This window comes from Chiloscyllium punctatum, chromosome 12 (genome assembly GCF_047496795.1).
Source record: "Chiloscyllium punctatum isolate Juve2018m chromosome 12, sChiPun1.3, whole genome shotgun sequence".
NCBI classification, from domain to species: Eukaryota; Metazoa; Chordata; class Chondrichthyes; order Orectolobiformes; family Hemiscylliidae; genus Chiloscyllium; species Chiloscyllium punctatum.
Genome location: NC_092750.1, coordinates 15,578,196 through 15,596,386, shown reverse-complemented (window position 1 = coordinate 15,596,386; position 18,191 = coordinate 15,578,196).

The following is an 18,191-nucleotide window of genomic DNA, read 5'->3' as shown; positions in this document are numbered from 1 at the left end:
ATGTGGCTTGGTCTCCATGTCTAGTAGTGTTCTGCAGGGAGCTGTACTGGGACCTCTGTTGTTTGTGATATATATATAAATGATTTGGATGAAAATATAGATGGCTGTGTTGGTAACTTTGCGGACTACACAAAGATCAGTGGAATTGTGGATAGTGTAAAAGGTTGTCAAAGGATACAGCAGGATATAATTCAATTGCAGATATTGACGGAGAAATGGCAGATGGAGGTTAATCTGGGTAAGTGCGAGATGCTGCCCTTTGGGAGATCAGATGTTAAGGAAAAGTATACAGTTAAAGGCAGGACACTGAATAGCATTGATATACAGAGGGATCTTCAGGTTCAAGTCAGTAGCTCCCTAAAAGTGGCCACGCAAGTAGGTAGAGTGATAACGAAAGTGTATTGCATGCTTGGTTTTGTTGTTCGTGGAATTGAGTACAAGAATCATAATGTCATGTTGCAGCTTTATAAGACTTTGGTTTGGCTGAACCTAGAGTATTGCATTCAATTCTGGTCACCACATTACAGGAAGGATGTGGAGGCTTTGGAGACAGTGCAGAAGCAGTTTACCAGCACGCTGCTTGGATTAGAGGGTATAAGCTATAAGGAAAGGCTAGAAAAACTTTGGTTGTTTTCTCTGATGCAGCTGAGACTGAGGGGAGATTTGACAAGAGTCTATAAAATTGTGAGGTGTGTAGATAGGGTTGACAGTCAGAATCTTTTTCCCAACTTGAAATGTCTAAAACTAGGGTGCATGCATTTAAGGTGAGAGGGGGAAAGTTGAGAGGACACATGAGGGGCTTTTTACACAGACAGTGGTAGGAGTGTGGAACACGTTGCCAGGGGTGGTGGTGGAGGCAGATACAATCGGGGCATTTAAGAGACTTTTAGATAAGCACATGAATATGCAGGAAATGGAGGGATATGGACCAAGGGCAGGCAGGAGGGATTAGTTTAACGTCGTCATGTTTGGCACAACATCGTGAGCTGAAATGCCCGTTCCTGTGCTCTATAGTTCTATGTTCTGTGTTCTAAATTATGTAAAATGTCCTCCATCACCTCATCAATACACTGCACTGCTGCACAATTTCCTTTCTCACTTTGTCAAGTTTGGTGGCATGGAAGGGTTGCCAACTTGGCTGGCAATGCCCCTGTCCTTTGACAACATTGGACTGAGGGAAGTCCCAACATCAATGAATGCCTTGGACAAGGCACTCCCTTGAGTGTGCTAATAAAAACCAATTCTACTTCAAGCCAAACCAAGAAAATCAGACCCTGGCAGAGAAGCCGAGGGGAAATAAAATGGAGGACAACGTCCATGGTTTTAAGCTGTTGACCTCGATAATGAATTAATATTGAATTGGCAATGGGATTTGAAATTCAAATCTGGATGAAACAGAACTCTGAAACACCATCAGACTCAGTCCGAGTGAGAAAGAGCATCAGATGATTTTAGCTTTCTGTTGTAATTTATTACACGGAAGTGTTTAAGGGATCTTGCTTTGTACAAAGAGGCTGCTACACTTTCTATGTTATGACAGGCAGCCAGACCTCAAAAAACAATGAATTTGCTTTAAGGCACTGTGAGATGTCCCCGGGTTGTGAAACACATGATACAAATGCAAAATCTCTCTTTTCCTGAAGATAGGACAGGTTTTGAGATGTGTCATTTTCTCTAGGAGCTGACCTGAAGCTGTCTTCTCTGTAGATGCTTACAATCGGCAACCAGAGGAAATTTTTATTCAATCATATTCTTTCCTTCATGGGTATATCCAGCTTCAGATAGCAGAGGCGCAAAGGCGAGTCTTAACCCAGTATCGCCCAAACCCTTTTTCGCCAGGGTAATCACCAAGTTGGAATTGGTAACACACAGATGGTAAATTCAAGGAGTAAACCAGAAGTATCCACTTAGATACAAATCTTAACAGCACCGAGTTTAAACATTTGTTCAGGCACTCATTAGTGACCATTGATCTTTCTTGTTCGTTAAAGAACTACTTGGTAATTATCATGAGGTTGTTGAATTGAAAAGTAAAAACATATTCAGCAATGAACTAATGTGAGCTTGATTGAAAGAGGTTCTGTGCTACATAGCCCAAGGTCCCTTCTGTAATTAAACTGATTAAGAATTTTATTGCATAGTGACGAAAACTGAGATTGGTTTTATTTCGCAAGTGCTAAATCACATTGTCATCAGACAAATTAAACTCAATAATTTGTCTTCCATCTCCAACTTGCAATGCAGCAAAAGAGCCTTTAAGGATATTGTAAGTATATCTGTTCTGTTGAATTATATATATAGTTATTCCACAGCGAGATACTATGTTTTCCCACTGACTGGATCCCATAGTATAAATCTTCCTAACCCTGGAGAACTAACAATATCTGCAGTGCATCGTGTAGGTAGTACACATTGCTCCTACTGAGTGTCAGTGGTGAAGGGAATGGATGCATATGGATGTGGTGCCAATAAAGTGGGTTGATTTGTCCTGGATAATGTCAAGCTTCTTGAGTGTTATTGGAGCTGCACCCATCCAAGCAAGTAGGGAGCATTCCATCACACTCCTGACTGTAGATGGTGGACAGGCTTTGAAAAGTCAGGAGGTACATTGCTCACCACAGTATTCCCAATCTCTGACCTGTTCTTGTAGCTACTGTATTTATAAGGCAAATCCAGTTGAGTTTCAGGTCAATAAGCCCCCCCCAGGATGTTGATAATTGAATGCTAAAGCCATTGAATGTCAAGGGGCAGTGGTTAGATTATCTCTTATTGGAGATGGTAATTTGCTGGCAATTGTTTAATGTGAATGTAACTTGCCACTTGTCAGCTTAAACCTGGATATTGTCTGGATTTTCTTGCATTTGAACTTGGACTGCTTCAGCATCTGAGGAGTCACGAATGATGCTGAATATTGTGCAATCATCGGTGAATATCCCCACTTTTGACTTTATGATGGAGGGAAGATCACTGATGAATCAGCTGAAGATGGTGGGGTCTCAGACACTACCCTGAGGAACTCCTACAGAGATGTTCTGGGTTGAGGTGACTGATCTACAGCAACTACAATGATCTTCCATATGTGCTAAGTATGACTCCAACCAGTTTGTCCCCGATACCTGTTAACTCCAGTTTTGCTAGGGCTCCTTGATGCCATACTCGGTCAGCTGCAGCACTGATGTCAAGAGCTGTCACTCTCACCTCACCTCTGGAATTCAGCTCTTTTGTCCATGTTTGAATCAAGGCTATAATGAGATCAGGAGCTCACTGGTCCTGCCGGAACCCAGACTGGGTCAGTGAGTTATTTAACCATTCACCGATGTGGCAGGACTTCAGAGCTTAGATCTGATCTGTTAGCTGTGGGATCGTTTAGCTATGTCTATCATTTGCTGCTTATGTTGTTTGGCACACAAGTAATCCTGTTTAGTAGCCTCTCCAGGTTGACACCTTATCCTCAGAAGTCAATGTTGAGATTCCCTCACCAACTCCCTCCCAACTGAATACCACTGTGCTGCCACCTCTGCTGGGTCTGCTCGGCCAGTCAGACAGGACATACCCAGGGATGGTGATGGTGGTGTCTGGGCCATTGTCTGTAATGTATGATTCTGTGAGTATGACTATGTCAGGCTTTACTAGTCTGTGAGACAGCTCTCCCAACTTAGCACTCGCACCCAGATGTTAGTGAGGAGGGTTTTGCAGGGTCGACAGGACTGTTTCTGCCTGTATCTAGGTCAATGCTGGGTGGTCCGTCTGATTTCAATCTTTGCTGAGACTTTGTCACGATTGATACAACTGAGCAGTTTGCTAGGGCCATTTCAAAAGGTAGCTGAGGTAGCTATTGGCATGGGTCTGGAGTCACACGTAGGCCAGACCAGGTGAGGATGGCAGATTTCCTTCCCTGAAGAGCAATAGTGAATCAGATGGATTTTCCCTGACACTCATTAATGTTTTCATGGTATTTCATATTTTTTATTGAATTCAAATATCGTCATCCACTATGGTCAGATTATAACCAGGATCCAGGGAACTTTAGGAGAAAGTGAGGACTGCAGATGCTGGAGATCAGAGCTGAAAATGTGTTGCTGGAAAAGCGCAGCAGGTCAGGCAGCATCCAAAAAGCAAGAGAATCGACGTTTCGGGCATGAGCCCTTCTTCGGGAATGAGGAAAGAGTGCCCAGCAGGCTAAGATAAAAGGTAGGGAGGAGGGACTTGGGGGAGGGGTGTTGGAAATGCGATAGGTGGAAGGAGGTTAAGGTGAGGGTGATAGGCCGGAGTGGGGGTGGGGGCGGAGAGGTCAGGCAGAAGATTGCAGGTTAGGAAGGCAGTGCTGAGTTCAAGGATTGGGACTGAGACAAGGAGGGGGGAGGGGAAATGAGGAAACTGGAGAAATCTGAGTTCATCCCTTGTGGTTGGAGGGTTCCTAGGCAGAAGATGAGGCGTTCTTCCTCAAGCCGTCGTGTTGCTATGGTCTGGCGATGGAGGAGTCCAAGGACCTGCATGTCCTTGGTGGAGTGGGAGGGGGAGTTGAAGTGTTGAGCCACAGGGTAGTTGGGTTGGTTGGTCCGGGTGTCCCAGAGGTGTTCTCTGAAATGTTCCGCAAGTAGGCGGCCTGTCTCCCCAATATAGAGGAGGCCACATCGGGTGCAGCAGATGCAGTAAATGATGTCGGGGTTACTGGTGCTGGAAGAGCACAGCAGTTCAGGCAGCATCCAAGTAGCTTCAAAATCGATGTTTCGGGCAAAAGCCCTTCATCAGGAATAAAGGCAGTCAGCCTGAAGCGTGGAGAGATAAGCTAGAGGAGGGTGGGGGTGGGGAGAAAGTAGCATAAAGTACAATGGGTGAATGGGGGAGGGGATGAAGGTGATAGGTCAGGGAGGAGAGGGTGGAGTGGATAGGTGGAAAAGAAGATAGGCAGGTAGGACAAGTCCTGACAAGTCAAGGGGACAGTTACTGAGCTGAAAGATTAGAACTAGGGTGGGGTGGGGGAAGGGGAAATGAGGACACTGTTGAAATCCACATTGATGTCGATGGGTTTGTAAAAAATGTCAGTGTCAAGTCGGTCGACATTAATGGAGATGGGGTGGTCCAGGAAGGGGAGCGAGGTGTCAGAGATGGTCCAGGTAAATTTAAGGTTAGGGTGGAATGTGTTGGCGAAGTTGGTGAATTGCTCAACCTCCTCGCGGGAGCACGAGGTGGCGCCAATGCAGTCATCAATGTAGCGGAGGAAGAAGTGGGGAGTGGTGCCGGTGTAATTACGGAAGATCAACTGCTCTACGTAGTCATCAAAGAGACAGGCATAGCTGGGGCCCATACGTGTGCCCATGGCTACTCCTTTGGTCTGGAGGAAGTGGGAGGATTCAAAGGTGAAATTGTTAAGGGTGAGGACCAGTTCAGCCAAACGAATGAGAGTGTCGGTGGAAGGGTACTGTTGGGGACGTCTGGAGGGGAAAAAACGGAGGGCTTGGAGGCCCTGGTCATGGTGGATGGAGGTGTAGAGGGATTGGATATCCATGGTGAAGATGAGGCGTTGGGGGCCAGGGAAACTGAAGTCTTGGAGGAGGTGGAGGACGTGGGTGGTGTCTCGAATGTATGTGGGGAGTTCCTGGACTAGGGGGGATAGGATAGTGTCGAGGTAGGTAGAGATGAGTTCAGTGGGGCAGGAGCATGCTGAGACAATGGGTCGGCCGGTGTGGTCAGGCTTGTGGATCTTGGGAAGGAGGTAGAACCGGGCAGTGCGGGGTTCCTGGACTATGATGTTTGAAGCTGTTTCTGAGGTGATGAGGTTCTGTATGGTCTGGGAGATGATGGTTTGGTGATGGGGGGTGGGGTCATGGTCGAGGGGGCAGTAGGAAGAGGTGTCCTCGAGTTGACGTTTGGCTTCAGCGATGTAGAGGTCCTCGAGTTGACGTTGACAGTAAATGATGCGTGTGGAGGTGCAGGTGAATTTGTGGCGGATATGGAAGGATCCCTTGGGGCCTTGGAGGGAAGTAAGGGGGGAGGTATGGGCGCAAGTTTTGCATTTCTTGCAGTTACAGTGGAAGGTGCCGGGAGTGGAGGTTGGGTTGGTGGGGGGTGTGGACCTGACGAGGGAGTCACGGAGGGAGTGGTCTTTTCGGAACGCTGGTAGGGGAGGGGAGGGAAATATATCCCTCATGGTGGGGTCTGTTTGGAGGTGGCGGAAATGACGACCGATGATATGATGTATATGGAGGTTGGTGGGGTGGTAGGTGAGGACCAGTGGGGTTCTGTCCTGGTGGCGATTGGAGGGGCGGGGCTCAAGGGCGGAGGAGCGGGAAGTGGAGGAGATGTAGTGGAGAGCATCAGTGGTGGAAGGAGTAAATGTTAAAGTTGAAGGGCCAGGTTACTAATCAAGCTGGTTGATCTTCCCCTGGATGATATCAAACAACTTCAGTGCTGTTAAAGCTGTTCTCATGCAGGAAAGTAGAGAGTATTCCATCAGATTCCTGACTTGCAACAGCGGGGAATCCACATTTCACAGCTCCCAATCTAAAAAGAAAGATGAGAGGTTGTTCTCCAAGGATTCGAGGGTCACAAACATGTAGTGCAAGTTGATTCTAGCAGTGCATTGCAATGCTGATCCAATTCAAAGTTCATTCAAATCCACTCAAGAGCCTCCCATCTACCTTCAATAACCTTTGATTCCCCTACCTAACAAGGACTTACCAAACTTGTCATGAAAATATTCTAACACTGACAGCCCCCTCCTTCTAGACTGACTCACAACAGAAAACATCCATTCCAAGTCCATCTTGGCAAGGCCATTTAAGATCTCCTACACATCAATCATTCACCACTAACTACTCTAAAATTGAGTGGAAACAAACCCAGCCTGTACAATCTATCCTGAAAAGACCACTTATTCTTTCCAGGTATCAAACTCATAAATTTCCTCTGATCTGTCTCCAATCAATTTGAAAGCTTTCATAAATAAGGAGACCAAAACTGCACAAAAGATTCAAAATGTGGTTTCGTCAAGCCCTGTATAGTTGAAGCATAATCTCCCTATCTTTATGTTGAATTCCTCTTGTAATAAAGGATAGCACCCCATTAGCCTTCTAGATTATGTGCTATGCCTGCATCCTAACTTGTTGTGGGCTCAAAAAATGTAAACCTTTGTACCAGAACCTAAATCTCTCTGTATCTTGGAGTTACCCAGTCATTTTCAGTTTAAGTAATATTGTGCTTTTTAAACAAAATCTCCCAGATAACTTGAAGTAATTCACATTTTCCCACATCATATTTCATCTGTCAGACTTTTGTCTGCTCACTCAACCTATCTGGATCCACCTTCAGCTTCCTTCCATCTTCTTCACAACCTTCTTTCTTACTTAACTTGGTGTTCTCTGTGAACTTAGCTCCAAAGCCTTCACCTCACTCATCTACATCATTGATGTAAATTGTAAAGAGTTGAGGCCTCAGCATAGTACCCTGTGGGGCTCAACTTGTAACACCCTGCCAAGCAGATAAAGATCCATTTATACACAATCTCTATTTTCTGCCAACCAGCCAGTCTTCTATCCTTTCTATTATGTTACCCCGCACCCCACACAGCTTTTATTGCTGCAACAAAGATACATTTCAGAATAAGTAATAAATTCTGAAAGGGAGGACCCACCATCCCGTGATTAACTAAAGAAATTAGGAAAAACATTAAACGTAAGGAAAAAGAATATGGCTACAGAAATATGAGTGGCAGGTCAGATGATTGGTCACAATGTAAATAGTAAAGCAGACGACAAAAGGGAAATGCCCAGTGAAAATAAAATAGAAAAGTGTTCTCACTGCTTTAAAAAAAATAAAAAATGATCTGGATGATTTTTGATCTTTTTCACTCCAATGTTATCTGTGCTAATATTTTTCTAGTGCCTTAAGCATTTCTACAATTCTTGCAGTGGACTTAATAGGGTCTAAATACTTCATTTAGTTAGTGACAGAAAGGTTGCTGATTGAAGCAGACATTCAATAATTAAGAAGATGAAAGGAAATGAATTGATGTCTTCCCGTGCTTAAGGCTATAATGTTTTTCACTCTTATGCATGCATTTAAGTCTTGCACAGTCTTACTCACAGGGCAAATGCTTTGGTTTTAACATTTTAATTTAAATAATAAAGCTGCTTTAAGCCTCCTGTATGAAATGTGGACAGATATTTTCTAATCAGCCTGTTCAAAGACACACCTCTGGAGCAGGTGAGACTATTTGTGGGTGGCACGGTGGCACAGTGGTTAGCACTGCTGCCTCACAGCGCCAGAGACCCGGGTTCAATTCCCGCCTCAGGCGACTGACTGTGTGGAGTTTGCACATTCTCCCCGTGTCTGCGTGGGTTTCCTCCGGGTGCTCCGGTTTCCTCCCACAGTCCAAAAATGTGCAGTTAGGTGAATTGGCCATGCTAAATTGCCCGTAGTGTTAGGTAAGGGGTAAATGTAGGGGTATGGGCGGGTTGCGCTTCGGCGGGTCAGTGTGGACTTGTTGGGCCAAAGGGCCTGTTTCCACACTGTAAGTAATCTAATCAAAAAAATTAATACAGTTCTCTTAGTTCTTCACTTCAGGGATACTACTGCTGTGCCACAAACTCCTCACTTCAGCCCTATTGGTAGATTCTCCTGGACTTGAACCTGGGTCTCCTAGCTCAGGTGTGGTGATACTAGCACTGCACCACGAGAGCCCCAGTTCAGGTGTATAAACCCAAGCAGTTCAGGGAAATTGGGATCAGTACTAGGGAAGGAGATAGCTGTTCCGATGGGACAGTCTTCAGAGAGTTCCACAGGGTCGCCACTCTCTGGGTGAAGAAATTTTTCCTCATCTCCATCCTAAACGGTCTACTCTGTTTCCTTCTATTAAACCTCCTGTATGAAATTAGATTAGATTACTTACAGTGTGGAAACAGGCCCTTCGGCCCAACAAGTCCACACCGCCCCGCCAAAGCATAACCCACCCATACCCCTACATCTACATACCCTTACCTAACACTACAGGCAATTTAGCATGGCCAATTCACCTGACCTGCACATCTTTGGAGTGTGGGAGGAAACCGGAGCACCCGGAGGAAACCCACGCAGACACGGGGAGAACGTGCAAACTCCACACAGACAGTCGCCTGAGGCGGGAATTGAACCCGGGTCTCCGGCGCTGTGAGGCAGCAGTGCTAACCACTGTGCCACCGTGCCGCCCACGAATGTGGACAGATATTTTCTCATCAGCCTGTTCAAAGACTCTGACTCCTGGTTCTGGATTCCCCAATCATCAAGAAATCCTTCCTGAGTTTATCCTGTCTAGTCCTGTTAGAATTTTATAGGCTTCTATAAGAGCAGCCCATTCATCAAAACTCCAGTGAATGTAATTCTAATTGATGCAGTCTCTCTTCACATGCAAATCCTGCCACCCCAGGAACCTCACTGATAAACCTTTGCTGCAGTCCCTTATTAATCACAACATTCTTCCTCAGATAAGGAGAACAAACCTGCACCCAATACTCCAAGTGTGGTTTAACCTCGCAATTGCAGCAAGGCACCCTTACTCATAGAGTCATGGAGATGTACAGCATGGAAACAGAACCATTGATCCAACTCGTCCAAGCCGACCTGATATCCTAAATTAATCCAGTCCCATTTGTCAGCATTTGGCCCATACCCCTCTAAACCCTGCCTATTCATATACCCATCCAGATGCCTATTGAATGTTGTAATTGTACCAGCCTCCACCAGATCCTCTGGCAGCTCATTACACACACCACCGTGAAAAAATCCTTAGATCCCTTTTAAGTCTTTCCTCTCTCGCCTTAAATCTATAATGTCTAGTTTTGGACTCCCAGTGAAAAGGTGTTGGCTAAACACTCTATCTGTACCCCTCACGATTTTATAAATTTCTTAAGGTTACCTCTCAGCCTCTGATGCTCTAAGGAAAATAGCCCCAGCTTATTCAGCCTTTCCCTGTAGCTCAAACCCTCCAACCCTGGCAACATCCTTGTAAATTTTTTTCTGAACTCTGTCAAATTTCACAACATCTTTCCGATAGCAGGGAGAACAGAATATTCCAAAAGTGACTGAACCAATGCCCTATACAGCAGCACCTTGTTCTTGAATCTTCTCGCTATGAAGGCAAACATACCATTTGCCTTCTTCACTGCCTATTGCAATGCTCACCATTTCCCAATCTATCACCATTGAGATAATAATCTGCCTTCCTGCTTTTGCGACCAAAGTGGATAACATCACATTTATCCACATTATACCTCACCTACCATGCATTTACCCACTCACTCAACTTGTCCAAATCACACTGAAGCATCACGACATCCTCCTCAGAGCTCACCTTCCCACCCAGCTTTGTGTCATCTGCAAACTTGGAAATATGACATATATTTCCTGCATCTAAACCATTAATAGCTGAGGTTCAAGCACTGATCCCTACAGTATTCCACTGTTGACACTCGGAAGATAATCCATTTGTTCCTGCTCTTTGTTTCCTGTCTGCCACCAGCTCTATATCCATGTCAGTACACTACTCTCAATCCCATTAAATTTGCATGTATTTTCCCCCTTAACCTTCAAGTGTCTCAACCCAAAATTCATTTTACTTTAAATTTAACCTGCTCTCACCCATACCACTTTGATCATTTTGAAGTCAGTTTCTTTAACGGCATTGTGTCAGTGCCTTATTATTTAAAATATGTTTTCTTTATCTTCAGGCTATGCTATGTTATGAATTGCATTGTGTGGTACATTGCGCACCGTCTGGTCATCTGTGTAGCCTCTAATGTTTTTTTGGATGTCATAGATCAAGTGTTGTCATAATTCCCGTTGTCTCGCAAACTGTCAGTGACAATTTTGCTGACCCATTGGCCAGGTTTACTGGTTCCACAGGTTAGCCAAGGTACCTACAAAAATGCCTGAAAACAGGGTAACAGCTATACCTTTTTTTATTAAGCCTACGTTTATTTGTCAATTATTTAAATCACTTACTGACTTTTTTTTTGGTAAACTGATCTGGCCAACTCTCATGTCTTTTGAGTTGTATACAAGTTCAAATTCCTTGCTTGTAATCCTTTCTCCTCTCAACTCACCTACTTAAAGAGAGCATCAGATAGATTAGTAAACCTACATTTGTCACTCTGGTCATGCTGGTTAATGCACAGTTCCCCTTCTTCTATTCCAATAATGAAAAACATACATAGAGATCATGTTTCCAATGTACTGTATCCTATCCCATTTAGCACAGTTAGAGTACTTATTGCTGCTCTTACCACCATTTTATAGAGTCACTGCAGAAGATACAGAGAAAGTTTGCAAGGATGGTTACCAGAATTGCATGGGTACACTTTCCTGAGAGAGTTGACAGACTTAGGCTTTTATCTCTTGAAATTTAAATCTATGGGGTAACTTACAGTCATTGGATCATAGAGTCACAGAGTATGGCATCAGACCCTTTGATCCAACCAGTCCATGCCAAACATAATCCCAAACTAAACTTGTCCTACCAGCCTGCTCCTGGCCCATATCCCTCCAAACCTTTCCTATTTGTGTACTTATCCACAAACTTTGTAATTCTACCCACATCCACCACTTCCTCAGGAAGCCCATTCCACATGCGACCCACCTTCTGAGTAAAAAAAAAATTGCCCTTCATGTCTTTTTTAAAATTTCTCTTCTCTCACCTTCGTCTTGAAATCCCCCATTCTAGGAAAAAGACAATTACCATTAATTCTGTCTTTACCTGTCATTATTTTATAAATATATCAAAATTTTCAGTAAGGTTTCCTCTCAACTTCCTATGTTCCAGTAAAAAATCCCAACCTGTCCAGGTGGTCTTTAAAATTATTAATATTTTGGATAGAATGATAAAAAGAATTGAATAGGAATTGTTCTTTATTCTGATAAATCTCCAGGACCTGAAAATCAACATCCCAGAGTAGTTAAGGAAGTGGCCCTAGAAATGGATGGTCATCTTCTAAGATTCTTTAGAATCTAGAAGAGAATGGTCCTTTTCTTTAATTTGTTCATGGAACATGGGGATCACTGGCTAGGCCAACATTTATTGCCCTTGAGTTTGTGGTGGAGAGCTGTCTTCTTGAATCGCTGCAGTCCATGTGCTGTAGGTAGACCCACAATGCCACTAAAAAGGGAACTCTACCAGGGAGACACATAACTAGACTCTGTCGAGGTAAGATTGCAACCACGAAATCAATAGGGAATTTAGAAAAAACCTTCTTCGACCCAAAAAGTGGTGAGATTCTGGCACTTGTTACATCATTTTGTGAGTAGTATGGATGTATTTAAGAGGAAGATAAACAAACATGAGGGAAGCGGGGATAGAAGGTTACATCGATAGAGACAAGTAGAGTATGAACTCCAGCATGGGCCAAATAGCCTGTTTCTGTACCAGATACCCAAAGAAATAAAAGCAAATACTGAGAATGTTGGAAATCAGAAACAAAGAGAATGCTGGAGAAACTCAGCAGGTCTGGCAGCAGCTGTGGAGAGAGAAACAGATTTAACATGTCAACACACGCACTAGCTGGTTTTAAAACAGTTTCCATCCTAATGTTGTTAGAATACTAAATAGACTCACAAACTCTTAGCATTGGCCTGTACCTGTGCTTTTGTTTTGCCACTGTTAACCTCTTATTTATTAATCTTTGCTACTTAACTCTGTGATCTGCCTGTATTGCTCACAAGACAAAATTTTTCACTGTGCCTTGGTACACGTGACAATAAATTCAATGCAATTCAATTCAAGTCCAATATGACTGTTCTTCAGAACAAAGCAATTTGCTCAATGTCATCTTTGATTGATCCTTTATCTGATATTCAGGGTTCAAATATATTACTGGAAGTGAAATTATATGAAGATTAGTTTTCCTTGCTTTGTAGACTATGAAGTTATTTGAGTAGTCTTCCACATGTCGCTTGAATAGCATGACTGTTTTCTGGAGAATGCAGTGGATGGATCCTAGTGTGGTTAATGAAATCAAGTTGTTCCTTTTCATGCTTTACACTGCCATAAGACCATCAGAAGGTCACACAACACCCGGTTATAGTCCACCAGCTTTCGGAGCGCTGTTCCTTCATCACTAGTTCGGTTCTCATGCAATCGCGTGTTATAAGAAAATTGCACAATAGCCACGCCATTTAAACTATCGGGGTCAGAATCGCATTATATCCCAATATTGGTAAGGGATGTTCACATTCTACAAAAGTTTAAGGTCTAAAGTTTTCAATTGTGTTAAAGCCAATTCACATCGAAGAAACAAAAGTTACAGCAGAACTGACTGCAGGATAAAAAATCTCATTCTACAATCGTCTTGCTCACTGGCCGTTCATACAGTGAGATGGTGCACAGGCAGATCATGATTTTCTGATCCTTAGTTCTAATGGATGGACAATTATGGACTCAGGTTACAGACCATCACGGTGTACAATCTCAGCATCAGTCGAGAATGCGGTGCTGGAAAAGCAGAGCAGGTCAGGCAGCATCTGAGGAGCAGGAAAATCAACGTTTCGGGCAAAATCTGAAGCTTGTGAGCCAAGGAGGTGGTGAGATAAATGGGGGGGTGGGGGGGGGGGGTTGGGAAGAAGGCAGCTGAGAGTGCAATAGGTAGATGAAAGAGGGGTTAATGGTGATAGGTCGGAGAGGAGGGTGGAGCAGATAGATGGGAAGGAAGATGGACAGATAGGACAGGTCATGAGGGTGGTGTCGAGTTGGAAGGTTGGATCTGGGATAAGGTGGGGGGAGGGGAAATGAGGAAACTGGTGAAATCCACATTGATGCCATGGGGTTTGAGGGTTCTGAGGCAGAAGATGAGGTGTTCTTCCTCCAGGCGTTGGGTGGTTAGGGAGTGGCAATGGAGGAGGCCCAGGACCTGCATGTCCTTGGTGGAGTAGGAGGGGGAGTTGAAGTGTTCGGCCACGGGGTGGTGGGGTTGATTGGTGCACGTGTCCTGGAGTTAGTGGTCGTTATGTCGGTGCAAACTCTGGGCATTTTCTGCACAGTGTGGATCTATGAATCTATGATTGCATACAAGGCAACGACTGGGGGAGCGTTCAATTATCTGTGTTTTTTATTACTCATGGGAGAATGTTGGAGATGTGACTTAAAGTAGATAATTACATTGTCAATGCACTTTATGATAGGGCTTCTGATTCACACTGAAATGACGTCAGAAATCATCTACATCCTCTCCTGTGTAAACACTTCTTAGGTGACGAGTGTAAAATTGTTGATACCAATCTCTCCAACCTTTTTTGTGAATCATACTATGGTTCAGTCAATAAGAACCAGTGCTTTTTTAGATTAGATTAGATTACTTACAGTGTGGAAACAGGCCCTTCGGCCCAACAAGTCCACACCGCCCCGCCGAAGCGCAACCCACCCATACCCCTACATTTACCCCTTACCTAACACTATGGACAATTTAGCATGGCCAATTCACCTGGCCTGCACATCTTTGGACTGTGGGGCAAATGTGAGTCCATAGCAGATTTATTTATACTTTGCCAATTTGAAACACAAGCTGCACCTTCCACAGAAATTAGTAATAATTTCAAAATGGAAATGGGGCCTCAGAAGAAACACATTGTATTTACTGGGGAGCAAAGGGCAAAGGCAATCTTTTCTCAATGTGCGCACTGGGATAGTTTCATCATTATTGAATGAGTTGGAAAAGTATTACCTGAGGATGTTGTGGTAAATAACTTCATGCAGGTTTGAATCATTGTACCTGCAGAAACTTTCAATTCCGTGCAAGATCCCTTCGCTCTCTCTCTCTCACATGCTGCTCATTCAAACAGTTCATTTCTTTCAAGAGCATGCTCACTATCCTGCTCCACCCAAACTCATCATTAACGTTTACAATAAACCTGTAGGTGATAACGGAAGGAGCTGAACAGAGCTGATTCTGAGAGCTCTTGTAAATAAATCGCATTCTGAAAAAAGCATCTGAAAGGCAGCTTGCTTGTAAAACAGCTAAGACCGTTGTTGCTGAAAGTTAAATTGGGGGAGTTACCAGTTGTGGGATGGGGAGGCCAGTAATGACTTATAGTAAACTTAAAAAGCTGCAGATGCTGAAAATCTGAAACAAAAACAGAAACTGCTGGAGAATCTCAACAAGCTGCATCTATGGAGAAAAAACAGACTTAACATTTCAAGTCCATTGACCCTTCTTCAGAAGGATTTAAAATAAATGGTGAATTGAACAGATAGGTAGCAGGTAAAATTAAAAGTGGAGAATTTAAAAGTAATTTTTTAATTTTGTTCATGGGATATGAGCATCATTGGTGAGGCCAGCACTAATTGATGACATCTAATTGTTTAGGAGAAGTTTATGGTGAGCTACATTCTTAAACTGACAAAGTGGTGTGGGCACATTGACAGTGCTATTAGAGAGGGAGTTCCAGATATGTTACAGTGAGGGAACGGTGATATATTTCCACGTCTGGATGGCGTGTGGCTTAGAGGGGAACTAGCTGGTGGTGCTGTTTGCAAGTAGCCGCTATCCATGTCATTGTGTTTGTGAGTGGTAGAGGTTGTGGGTTTGGAAGGTGCTGACAAAGAAGGTTTGACCCCGACAAAAAAAAAATCCAAGGAAAATAGTAGTGTGTAGGCGTAATGCAAACGTAGCTTTCTTGATTTGACAGTACATTGAAGATTTGATTCTGGTCTCCCTACTGTAGGAAAGATGCTGTGAAACTTGAAAGGGTTCAGAAAACATTTACAAAGATGTTGCCGGGTTTCAGAGTTTGAGCTATAGAGAGAAGTTGAATAGGCTGGGACTGTTTTCCCTGCAGCATTGAAAGCTGAGGAGTGACCTTATGGAGGTCTATAAAATCATGAGAGATATGGATAGGGTGAAGAGCCAAGGTCTTTTTGCCAGGATAGGGTAGTTCAAAACGAGAGGGCATGGGTTTAAGGTGAGAGAGAAAAGATTTAAAAGGGACCGAAGGGGCAATGTTTTCATGGAGAGGGTGGTGCGTGTATGGAATGAGCAGCAGAGGAAGTGGTGGAGGCTGGTACAATTACAGCCTTTAAAAAACATCTGGATGAGTATATGAATAGGAAGGGTTTAGAGGAATGTGGGCCAAATGCTGGCAAATGGGACTAGATTAATTTAGGATATCTGGTCAGCATGGACAAGGTGGACCAAAGGGTATGTTTTTGTGCTGTATGTCTCTATGACTTTCAGAAGCATGCATGAAGCTATTACTAATGCATGTAAGATTGTCAAAATGTACTAAAAGGTCAATATTGAGCTCAAGTATTGAATCGTTCACAATAATTTACAATTCCTCAGTATAAACCCACTTAAAATATTGTGTACAATTGTGGGTGCCATTGCAGATCTGAAAAAGATACACCACAGAGCAATCCAAATGGTTGGAAGGGTGGAGTGATTGAATTATTATGTGCAATTATTTTGAATTATCAGGAGCAATTATATATCAGTGGGACTGGGTAGATCTCACTGGGAAAAAAAGAGATTGAAGGATGACATGATGATTTTTGTTTAGGATTCTGAAGGGACCATATAATACTAGGCTTGATTAATTTCTTCAACATTTTCTAGAACAGTGAGAGCAGATCATTGGTGCAGAAGAGGGAATGCAAATCGAAATTAACCTACAGAATCAACCTACAGGTCAAATCGATGAAACAAATTCAGAACCAAGATGGTGGAAGTAATTTGAATTGATTCATTCAAATTAGATTTCTTTGAGAAAATAGTTTTTTGGGATATATTGTATGAGCAATGAGAGATGATGTGACAAGTTTTATAAGCTTAGGTGGAACAACTGCAGCTTCTAATTCATTTCAAATATGACAATGACCACGTAGGGCTTACTTAAATAATACAACTATCCAAACATTCTCAATTCCTGAAGTACTCAGTTGGCTGGATATCAGCTAATGTAGAATTGGTGGCAAGTGAACTGTTTTCCAGATGTCCATGTTATTCCAATCTTCCCTGAAACAAATAACTAAAGATCAGTGCACATGTCCACATGTCAGCCATGGCAACATGGATGGAAATCTGACCTCTGGGAGCAGCGGTTGTGGATTCAAGTCTCACTCCAGCACTAAACCAGAATCCTCCAGACTGGTGTCCAACAACTGCAGTGAGAGTGTGCTGGACAGGATTTTTTTCTCTCAGTTGGCCTTGTGGACCAGATTTGGTAGCATCATAGAGTCATAGAGAGGAACAGCATGGAAACAGACCAAAAATCTGGGTTCCGCTACGTAGATGACAGCTTTGTCATCACAAAATGAAACAAGGTAGAAGAGACATTTAACATCATCAACAACACCCTCACAGGCATAAAGTTCACCAAGGAGGAAGAAACCGACAACAAACTCGCATTCCTGGACGTCACAGTCGAAAGAAAGGACAACGGAGAACTACAAACCTGCATGTACAGAAAACCGACAAATACTGATCAAATACTTAAGTACACCAGCAACCATCCCAACACACACAAACGAAGCTGTGTCAGAACACTATTCCAATGAGCCATCACACACTGCAGCACAGACGAACTTCAGAAAACAGAGGAGAACCACCTATACAACGTATTCAAGGAGAACGGATACTCAAAAAATACAGTCCGCAGATTCCTCAAGAACAAACCACGACAAGCAGACCAAACACAGCCAGAAACCCTAACCACCTTACCATACATCAAAGAAGTTTCAGAAATGACAGCCAGTCTACTAAGACCCCTCGGAATCCTAGTAGCACACAAACCCACCAACACTCTCAAACAAAAACTAACAAGCTTAAAAGACCCAGTACAACCCATGGACAAAACCAACGTCATCTACAAAATTCAATGCAAGGACTGTCACAAACACTATGTAGGATAAACAGGAAGAAAGTTAGCCACCAGGATACACGAACACCAGCTAGCCACAAAAAGACACGACCCTCTCTCCCTCGTAGCCCTACACACGGGGGCAAAAAACACCATTTTGACTGGGACAACACATCTATCCTGGGACAGGCTAAGCAAAGACATGCCAGAGAATTCCTAGAGGCCTGGCACTCCAACCACAGCGCCATAAACAAACACATAGATCTAGATACCATCTATTAACCCCTCAGAAAACGAACAGGAAATGGCATCACCACAAACCCCAGGAACCCCATCCAGGACAAACATATAAATAGAAAGCAGGAGACAACAGC